The following is a 12,102-nucleotide window of genomic DNA, read 5'->3' on the forward strand; positions in this document are numbered from 1 at the left end:
CTTCTTTGATTTTCCTTCGATTTATTTGAGTCAAGGCTATTACACCTACGTACTTGATCACATATCAAACAAAATTGCATCTATGGAGGTAATTATATCTTTCATTTGATATTATTTAGATCTACTACATCCAAGAATTTTCTTTATAATTTATATTTAAATTTACAGTTAATTCCTTAACCTAGGCCTTGACCAAGGCAATCCCTCATCCAACCCAACAAAAAAACTCTTCATTTTTTGTGTGTAGGAGTAGGATAGAAAAAATTTCCATGTAGATCTAGAAATAAATCCTAGGAAGCTTTCTAGAGAAGTTCGATCGATTTTATTACAATGTTATTAGACTAAGTCAAATTTTTGGAAAGACATCCTTCCTCACGGTCAACCTATTCCTTTCTACCTTCTTGCCAAACAATTTCTAGGTTTTGTTCATTTCATCATTTCCATTGGGAATCCGTAGTTGAAAATTTAGAAACAAGCTCAAATCTACAAATTTCAGAACTAAGTACATCTTCCTCTACATATTTCAAGCTGAGTCTTTCATATGTCATTTCCTTTCATATCTTTATCTTAGATCTATATCTTAACTAGGATGGTTGTATACGCATAGCATCTAGATCTACATTATTTAAGCAATTGATTCAATTTTACATGCACATATATCTTATAAGAGCCAAAGAGTGTGTTTCCTTGCATTACATTCTCCTTCATAATTATAATTTGGTATTGGCATCCTTCTCCCTTTGGGTTCTAGCTAATCTAATTTGGATTATAAAGAGGAATGAAATTTGGAGATTTCCCTCTTTTCCTCACATACATAATTGTTAGTGGCTCAAAAAAGGGGAGATCTACAATCCTATTAAAGTGTCTCCCTTTTCCCCTTAAATAATTAGTTTTCAACTTTTGTGTCTTGGAGTCCAATTAACTATATTTATAGAAGGAAAATAGTGATATCTAGAATGGATCAATGCCTATTTTTATTTCCAAGGTCAAATTGTTTCTTGAAGATTGTGTCATTTGGATAGGGAGCTATGTCTAGTTTCAATTTGCAAGTAGGGTTTTGACATTTTTAGTCTTTTGATGCATATCAGAGGCTTCGGGATTAGCTTGAAATCTAATTTATGAATAATTGAAGGTTTGGATGTTGGATTTATAGTGATTTACTCATTCATATGCTTTGTATGTTTTTGTATAAAGATTGAGTTGGTTGTACATCTTGTTTTGAAAACAAGACTTGTCTATGCGGAAAAACTCTAAAAAAATTCCCAAATGAGATTGAATTCATTTTAATTACCATATGGAATCATGAGTACTATAAATTATTTATTTTGAAATCTTGGTTGAGTATTTCATAACCCAAATTCATAGTAGGTCGAGTGGATTTCAATTGGGGTCAGAGCCCTAAAGTGCCTAGTCTATCACAATCCATTGGAGATTTTGAAATTAGTTGATAACCTAAAAATGTGATACAAATTGAAAAATATTATTATGATTCATCTTCCATGCCTTGATTCATAGTATAAGATAAGTATGTGAGTGGTAGAAGATGCCTATTAAGACTAACATGATCAAACTTCTATGTCTTCACAAAAGGATTATTTAGTTCAACATAAGTCCTACTTGGGAGGTAGGGTCCAAAGAGACTAGTTTAAGATAACTCAAGATTATTTGGGGTTGAGATCTAGATATACCAATCCAAGATAAATAAATATGGAGGATATGTGATGACACTGTTTCTACATGTGCATACTAGAGTCCCTTTCATTGGGATTCTAATCTTTCCTCTAGAAAAAATTTCCTTATTGTATGGATCATTTCATTTCCTTGATATATCAGGAAGTTGGTCACATCCTTTTCCTTGGTTGGTATGGTGTAGCTCTTGGGGATTTGTGTCTATCTCCTTAAAGGTATACTCAACTACATATAATAGAGATTAAAGTGAAGAGGAATTTGATCAATTCCATATCCTTGATTACACCCTGTTAAGTTGGCCACTAAAATAAGTCCTTAAAGATTGTCTATGTTTGAAAATATTTTGGGGGTGATCAATTGGAATAACCAATAGGTCACAATCTCATGGTAAATAATTGAATCAAGTTAAAATCCCACATTAAAGACCTAGTTGATCCACAAGAATTTTAACATGGCCTCAAAGTCAAACTAAGATCCACAAGATCCATAATTTATGGATTTGTTAATATAATTAATATCCTAGGGGTGAATCAATAATCAATTGGATTCAATCTTTAACTAAAACTTTACAATATTGATTAACCAATATTTGATCCATAACTTAACTATTCATTCCATATGTTAACTTGTCAAACTATAAGTGAAGCATCTAACAAATATATCCACACTAGTAACACAATAACACCAATATTTTTATTACAGAAACCCTTGGTTAGAGGGAAAAGCCAAGATGGGAATTTATACCCACAAGTATTTTGCACTCTTCTAATATTCACCATGTTGAAGGCTTGGCCTAGTTAGGAGCTTACAATAATGTTGATTTAGGAGCAGACCCATTTAGGAGTAACCCGATTAAGAGATTTACCTCTAGCCCCCTTAGGATGTCTATCTTATTTGGAGTAACCTTGTAAAAGGATTCTCTAGCTCAAATTAATAAGCCACCATGTTTAATGAATTAACTTCAAACATGTTAAGATGTTTCTCACTCTATTAAAAGTGACCATGCTGGAGGCTTTGAACTTGAGAACCTATTAAGATTCACCAAGAAAAGTAATCTAGAATGATCACTTACCATCACTTGTAAAAATCTAATTCAATTCACCATTTCCATCTATATTCAAACAATTAGTTACTAACTCAAGCATACAACCATTTTGAATCTATCTCTCACACTCTTTACATTTGTTAAAATAACAATCTCTCATATAAATAGACATCTCACAATAGGTTAAACCATTGTCTTATCCTAAATATTCTACATCTAAAATCCATGTTAGATTGACCAAAATGTATTACCAAATTCTAATCCATCATTAGTCAGCACCACATCATCATATGTTTGAATCACACATCCATCCAACAAAGTACATCAAGATATTTGACTTTTTCTAATGAACATACACAAATCCAAGAAATTCAATCACAGATGACAATGTATAAATGATCCATCATAATACATTGACTCCACGTTATTTCCACATCATCGACTAGTTTTATAACTTGAATATCTACTAGAAATGACTTACATGTTATTATTCAAAGATCGAACACAAACATTCAACATGTTCTTCATTTTCCTTCATGTTCCTATACTTCCTTTAATCAATCCAAAGCATGCCTTTTTGTACACCAAATCATGCATGCATGATCATATAATCATACACATAACTAAGTGAACATCCTAAATAGTGAATTTTATCACTTGAAACATCATATATTTATTAGATCAAGATCAAATTAGTCATTGTCTTTTGTAAACTTCTCAGCTTGGATGCACTCTTACACTTCAATCAATTACAATTCATTCCATACTTGTGAACAGTGTATGAAAATGCATATACAAAACTTACAAACATCTATGATTCTCCCATATCAATTGTACTCCAACTCAACACACAAATAAGCCAAACTTAATTTGTACTCTACACAATCTAAACATAACTACTTTTGATAACTAGTACTCTTCAACTTTCAAGTTGACATCAATAACAATACAATAACTAACCAAACAATCATAAAACATATGTTGTAATATCTCTTAAAGAAAATAAAAAATCAATTATGCCAACAACCTACCTCTTGGAATTGATGAAAATAACATCTAATGGAAAAGAAATGTCAATTAAGTAATCAACATTGACCATAATTGATCCTACAACATAAATTATGTACAGTATAATAGGGCAATTGGATTCAAATCACTACCCACACAAATTTTAAGGTTTTGAGTTGAAAACAATCACAAGGAGAACCTTAGATAGTCTAGGTCTACTATCGTTCAATACTTCAATGTTAGGACTGATGAAAAGTCATGAATTTGTGTGACAAGGTCCATATGTCCATGCATATCAATTAATCCTTCAAACTTGGTGCAAAGACCAATTTATTTTCTCAAGACAAGTGAGTGGATCAAAACATCATTATTGAGCCTAAAATGACACAAATCAAACATCGAAGTAAACTCTAAAGACCGATTGATAGGATAAGGTCCTTATTGGCTTAGTTAGAGAGACCTAATACAATTAGGTCGACCTAATCAATATTTTGGACTTAATTTACAAAAAATTAAGAATGAACCTCAAAAAAAATCATATATAAAGACATCCACTTCGAAGGTTGACATGATTACAAAGTCTCAAAATAAATGTAGATCTTTTGGTATGCTAAACCCAAATTAGCCCAATTTGAGCAATTAGGCTCAATTAGGGTGGTTTGAACTACAACTAATCCTTTGTGGATTAGAAAAATAGATCCAAGGGTCTAACTAGATTGATGAAAATGAAAATCACCCAAACAATAAATTTATTTCTTTGATCAACTCATTGGTTCAAGTGTTAAGTCCTTTATTGTTAATCACAGGTCTATCACATAGAGACACTCGACTAGGGGTGATTGTAAAAATTGAAAAATGGGTTTTTATGAAAAATTGTATTGGAATGTTATTTTACATTTCTCCTAATTGAATTACACCAAGATCCAGTGAAACACAATGGTGAAAGTTCAAACTAGAGGCATCAAAACTCCAAACCTTGGCCAAAATGAGGGTTTCAACACTATCTACACAAAATGGATTATAACTTGAACAAAATATCACCAAATGAAAGCAAACCAAAACCAAACTCTCTTTAATTCACCCCTATCTAATCCAATAAAAAAATACTAATGCAAGAGCATCCTAAGTGTAAGAGTAATCTTGCATCACCCAAAAATGTTTCCTTTTTGTTTCTTGAATAAGGGTTGTCTCAGTGCAAAGTCGTTTCTAGAGGCTTGTTGTTTAGTAAGTCAATCATACAAGCTTAGAATGTCCTAATTTTAGAGGTAGATGTTCATCTTGGATATATCATCCTACTAGTTGAGGCTCAATACCATATCATGAGTATTCATAGATTAATTGTGGATTTTTGGTATAAATTTTTTTTGGGTCACCATTGAAGACCTTAAAGGTGTCGGATGGGCTTCAAAATGGGGTCGACTGCAACTTGTACAAGTTGGTTCCTAAAGATCAAAAGTTGAGGACTCCAAAAAGTGGTTATAATAGCCAGTTGGAGCAATGATTCAAAAGTTATAGTCTTCTAAAGTTGGGCCGACCAAAATTTCCAAAATAAGTGTCAAAGGTGTATCAGGCCAAATCTATGTGTAATTTTAGAGTTAGTCAGTCTTAAGGGTTAGAGTTTGATATCTAGAAAATTCTTAGGCAATGTAAAAATGTCTATTTCAGGAATGCCCATACATTGTCTAGGACAACTCTTAGTGATAGTTCATAGCTCGATGTTGCAAATTATTGTAAGGAAGTCACCCATGTGGGTTTGCGTATTGTACTTCAAATTTTATAATTTTGCATTTTTGATAATAATAAGAAGCCCTTTTTTTTCTCACAAATTATTGTTATTTGTTTGTTTATATCATGTTCTTGTGGTATTAAGGGGAGTACCCTTCATCAAATACAATGATTTTCACTTACACAAAAAATATAGAAAAATTGGTATTCTTATTATATTATCTAGCCAAAAACTCCTTCACAAGTGTAAGCTCTAATTGAATTTGACCATTAGAGGCTTATATAGACCTTATCCTATTTAACCAATGCCATTTAAAACTATTTATCTAGTGTAGGAGCACCTAAGGATTGCCTAAGTATTCTAAGTTTCATATTTTTGTTGTGTAAAGTGTGAACCTTAGGGAATTTTTGGATGTGGATGATAAGGTCATGTTGACCATAGTTGGAGTACATTGGACAGTTTTATTCATAGGTTCTTAGGGTCTTTTTTCTAGGTGCAATTAAGGGCTAGGGTGTTGTAAAGTCCTTAGATTGACATAAGGCATGGTGATTACATCATCACAAGGTAAATAGGGTCTAGGAAGAGGTAGGATGAGGTTTTTACCATAGTTGAGGTTTGTGGTTAAGTTTGAGAAGATAGGAAGCTCATTTGACCAAATTGGTGAAAAGTTGCAAAAAGATGTAAAAGTTGCATTATGCAACTTTTCAACTTTAAAAAGTTGCTTGAGCAAATTTTTGGAAAATAGTTGCGAATCATTAGAGAGGAGTTATAAGGAGTCTTTAACCACCCAGCCACCCTATATGAGGCTAGAGAAAACCTATGAATAGGGTTGGGAGTCCATTATATAGATGGTGTGTTTTTGCAAAAAACATACTAAAGCATTTTGTGAATATTTTGTTAGTTTTGTATGATAGTAGTTTTTGATTAAGTAAAATAGGTTTTACAGGGATCCTGAAACACAAAATAGTTAGGTTAGGTGTGAAAGATCCATATTGTTAGTTTTGTATGATAGTAGGATGACAGTAGTTAGTTAGGTGTGAAATATCCATATTGTCACTTGAGCACCTTTTGGTTTTCATGTTTTCTTAAATTTGTGTTTTGATGGATAGGATTTACTATTATTTTTATTTCCTTTTGTGAAATTACTTTGATTCCATACTATCACTGGTTTTGTCCACAAATTTCTTGAAGATGGAGCTCTAACTCACTTTAGCACCATTCAATTTGTACAAAATCTTGGGAATAGTGAGTAGTATCCATGCACATCATGTGTACAGGAGAAAGATCCCTCAAATACAAAGAACCTATTTTTAAGGTCTTTCCCTAGGCAAGCTTGTGGTGACCCCTACTAGGGAAGACCATATAGAAACCAACACATCTTGTAGAGAAGGAAAGTGAGAGTTAAAGTTTCTTTTGGACATGGAAGAAGGAAGTCTTACCATCATCCCATTAAGGATAGAGATTCATAACAATCCAATAACAAATCCAAAAAAATCTTGTTTGTGGAGGCATCCAGTTAAGCCGAGAAAGTCCAATTTCCATCGAATTTGGGTTAGGGTAATGAATGGAAGGGTATGACCCCAAGACCCCAAAAATATCCAAGGGGATGGAAAATGAACCAAGAATCCAAATTTTCTTTGTAGAGTTCCTTTGGAAGGCATAGAAGAAAAACCCTATTTTCTCACTATAGGAGACCTAATTGGGGCTACTAGCCTATTAGGTCTAATTGTGTAGAAAAGAGGAAATTAGGTGGGAAGATGGACTTGATAGGACTTCTAACTCACCTAATTGGTTGAGTTGAAGTGTTTTTGGATACCTCCATGCCTCTACAAGGTATGGTTTAGGATTTGGAGGATGAGAGCCTTTCTATTTTTGTAAGGATTAGAATGAAAAGGGGCAAATTATCAAGTTCTGCATGGATTGAGGAATTTTTATTGGTAGTTGGGTTGGCTAGGGAAACTAGGGGATCCTTAAGTAGTTAAGTTCCTAAAGGTAGAAAGTGGGTTGAAAGAGACACCCTTAGGGTCTTGTAGAAGACCAAGAGCATGAATCAGTGAGTGATTCATCTAACCTCCCTATCAGAGTGGTATCAGAGCCACAAAAGATTTGGCTTGTGGATAGATGTTTCATACTAAAGAATTAGTAGAAGAAACCACAATAGTGACCAATGCATAATTGGAAAAGAATATGAATGAGCAAGAAGAAGAAAAAATGTCTCTCAGAGAGAGATTAGCCCAACTAGAGGATAAGTTAGATCAAGTGGAAGAAAAGACTAATGAAGTCAAGGAAAAGCTTGATGGGAAACAACTAGAAGTTGTTGTAGAGGATTAGCTTCCTATACCAAACCCTATTCTCATAGAGGAGGCTTTCTTGAAGCCATTGAAGGCTATGAGTGGGAAGGTACTTAAGGGCATTCCATTATTTAGTGGAAAGATGGAGGTAGATTTAGTCATGGATTGGATAGAAGGGATGGAAAACCATTTTGAGTGTAATGGCATCACAAAGGCTCAAAAGGCTAATGTGGAAAAATCAAGATTGAGAGGCTCTACTTTGACATGGTAGAAATTCCTTTAGGTAGAGAGGGAAAAAGAAGGAAAGAAACCTATCATATCATGAAAAGGTATGGTTCTTAAGGTGAGAGAAGCATATATGTCAAAAGATTATGAAATTCAATTGCAACCAAAGAGGCATAATCTAAAGCAAAGGGATCTTGATGTAAGTTCCTACACTGAGAAGTTTCAAAATCTTTATATGTGATCACATGTGGCAGAGCATGAAAACCTAAAGGTAGTTAGATACCTTAGTGGCCTAAGATGGAACATTCAAGAAGAGATGACTCTTCTTAGCCCTAAAATAGTGCATCAGTGCTATCAATTGGCTATGAAGATTGAAGAAAAGAATAAAAGAAAGCATGATTAGTACTCTAAAGGTAGAGGTAGAGGAAGGGATCAAACAAGTGGCTACTAAGGTAGAGGAATTTAATCAAGGAACCAAGGGGATTCCAAAGCTCCAGAGCATGGGAGTGAAACCACTCCAAGAGGAGCCCATGGAAGAGGCAGAGGATGTCAAGGAGGTTATAACAAAGGAAGGGGTTCATGTAGATGTAACTTTTATTTTGGTAACATGAAATGCTATAGTTTTGGATAGTTGGATCATCCTACTTATAGGTATCCCAAGAAGGCATCCTCTTCTAATAATGAGAAAAGGGTTGGATGTGCTCAAGAAGACACATCAAGTGTCAAGTCACCTAAGATCAATCACATTGAGTTAAAAATGAGGGAGAACCTAATTTTTAGGAGGGTTTTGATTAGAAAACTTGTGAAGGAGGAGCTGAAGCAAACGAGAGCCTTATTCAGAATATGGTGCAAGATCCTTAGTAAAGTGTGCAAGGTTATTGTGGGTTCAAGGTCCATAGATAACATAATCTTTGAAGAGGCAATGAATAAGCTCAAACTTGATAAGATACCCTACACCAAAATGACATGGTTAAACAAAGGCAAAGTGTCCTAATGAATGAACTAGCATGGGTAGAGTTATCTACTAGTGGATACAAGGATAAGTTGATTTGTGATATCTTCCTATGGATGCATTCCATCTTCTATTGGGAAGACCATAGCAATATGATAGAGGTTTCATTAATTATGGGAAGGAGAATACTATTTATTTTAAGAAGGATGGTAGGACATGCAAGATATAGTCACTGATGGAGGATGAAGAACAAAAATCAAAGACTCCTAGCGTATTGTGTTGCCCCACTTTCTAACATAGTCCAATTTTTCAAAGTGGAGGATTTAACTTATATTGTGTTTAGGCCGGTCAAGTCGGTTCTTCCTTCCTCACGTGTTAAGTTTCTCCATCGAGTTTCCAAATTTTTTCCCCTTTTCTCGCATTATATAGCTGGGTGGGCGTTTCTTATAGTTTTGAGTCATGTGGGTAGTCGAGATCCTTACTTGATGGAGATTCTTAAAAAATGCTACCTTAGATGAATTTACTTGTAGCTCATTTGATCCAAGTATAAAGAAAGTTGAATTGGTATAAAATCAAGTTTCTTCTTCTCCTTAGCGGGTTTTCGCACCCCGAAGGTGAAACTTTGCAAAGATCTATAAATGCTATTTGTAGGCTGAAACAAGGAAAGGCGAGTCATAATATGGATGGATCATTCAAGTATTATCATGTTTACATAGTGGGAATCACTCAGAACTCACCAGGATGATCAGAATAAGCATCAGTAAAAAAACTCAGAAATAGCTTCTCCTTTGGTGGGTTTCGAACCAAGAACTAAGTTTTCCAAAAAGGAGTAAATAGAAGTGTAAAGTTACTAGTGGACCCCATTTTTCGCTTGCGAAGCCCTTTTTATGCTTTTTGAAGGCTTATAGTAAAGTTCTTAAGGCATAAAAGGTAAAACAAAAGCGTATGCAAAAAAATGGAAATCACCTTCTCCATTGCGAGTTTTCTACCCTCGACAACAATTTTTTGCATCCAATGAAAAATGGCTACTGCAAGCATGGTAAGTGTTTGAATTGATCACGAGATGTGTTTGGGACAAAAATAAAAGCAAATTAGTTAAAGTTGTAAGGATGTTTTCAGTGCAATCTAGCCAAGCGGATTTTTCCCCAGGGAGTACTCCATTCTTGTTTTCCCAAAACTGGGTGAAAATGAAAAGGTAAGTCAGTAATAAAGGAGAGTTAATGTTGGGCCAATAGAAACAGTGAAATGACAAGGAGAAATACATTAGAACCATTATATTTACTAATCCAACAAATTTATCCTTAAATTCACTCGTGTGGCACATATTGTGGAATTTAACGGGTAGATTAAGGGTTGTTATATAAAGAAAAACCTAATAGAATTTCAAATCATGGCCTTACTGTTATACTGTTATATTGAATAGTGCTTCCAAAAAAAATCAAATTTTAGGGTTTGTTCCTTTACATTATCACAATTTTTGAATTTCTATCATTCTATATCAGGCAAGATGGCATCGAGATTGTCTGGTTTTGATTGGTTGGGTGGAATCAAGTCAACATGGCAGAGTATCTCTGATACTTCATTACGTTTCTTTGATATGCAAGATTTTCAGAGAAGGCTGAGAACTGAGTTGATTCACCCTATAATGGAAAAACTCTGAGGAAGTGGATTGGTGGAGGCAGCCAGGTTTCCTGTCGCAGTACAAACTTTGGAGCTAATTGTGGAATGTATCAATCATTACAACCTGGACACCAAGAAGATCCTATTCCCTGATCAAACGGTATTGATTTCAATTGATAGGCAAGTGATGGTGAACTGTTTGTGGATTTCAGAATGAGAGGAGTTCTCTGAGCTAAAAATGAAAGGAGCCATGTCTAAATTCTCCCTGAGGAAGATGGTGTGGCAGAAGGAGATCATGAACTCTTGGTTCCAAAAGCCCAAGGGAGCAAAAAGTAAGGTCCCTAAAACCCTGTTTGGCATGGATCTTAAGCCCAAAATTGTGGATATTTTGGTCCTCTTGCATCAACTAAAAGGTGAGGTAGAAGCACTCAATTTTATAGAACAATAGTTCTTTATGGTGCAAATTATCTGCTCAGACACACAGTACATTGACTAGGTGTTTGAAGTTAGTGAACATCTTTCTAGGGATCTCAACGTAGCTAAGTTTTATAATTCATTTTATATGTCATCTTTCTTGATATATATTTTGGCTTCCCTACAATTGTGGTCGGGACTTCCCAGAATAGAGAATTTTCCCAAAAATGTAAAGAGCTATGAGTTTTATTCATGCTTGCAGTTATAGAATAGCTATGCAAAGTATATCCGAGTTAATGATGCATTCACTATGAGAATCTGCAAGAAACTCCAAGGGTGTCCAGAGCAGAGGTTCAACCTAGAAGCAATGGCAGTCATCAGCCAGTTTGGCTATTATTTTATTCAATTCTCATCTTTCTCTTATTTGCATCTTGCAATTTTTAACAGATTTCTCTTGAAGCTGCCTAGATATCCGGATGATATGACTGTGCTCATCGAGATCATTAGGCAAGCAATCCAAGTAAACGTGCTGAGCGCCAGTTTGAGAAAGAAGGGGTATGAATTCCCCATAAAAGTTGGAGCTTATAGTTGTGAATCCAGATCTGATGCAAAGAACATACTCAAAGTATTCGAAAACAAATAAAGACTGGAGGAGTATGAAGTGATAAGGCCCATGTTTGATCCAAATGGGTATGCTAGAGTTGTGCTTCAAATTGGAAGCGTCATCAAACATGTAACTACTATAGAAGATTACTGGGTTGATTGTAGAGATGAGCTAGAGAGCCAAGACTGTGCCTTTTCTAGACTTATAGTAGATCAAATAAAGACCTATGGCATTGAGTTGGATGTGGAAGGGCCAGAAGATGATGGGCAAAATATGTATAGTAATACATATTTGACCAAATTGAGAAACATCCCAATCATCTCTGAACCGTGTGTAAATATAGAAGAAGATATGATGTTATGATGGCCTGGATCATCAAGAGAATCAGGAAATGGGTTGAGTGGACAGCAAAAAAAAGCCAGAGTAGGAGCAAGACTACTCAAGCTTCTCCAGCCGCTGCTACTCCCACTTCCTCTCAAAGCGCCACACCCATTGTTACATATTCAACTACTCAAGGGCCAGCTCAAT

The sequence above is a fragment of the Cupressus sempervirens genome, chromosome 7 (assembly GCF_028749045.1).
Source record: "Cupressus sempervirens isolate cs-2001-9-10 chromosome 7, ASM2874904v1, whole genome shotgun sequence".
NCBI classification, from domain to species: domain Eukaryota; kingdom Viridiplantae; phylum Streptophyta; class Pinopsida; order Cupressales; family Cupressaceae; genus Cupressus; species Cupressus sempervirens.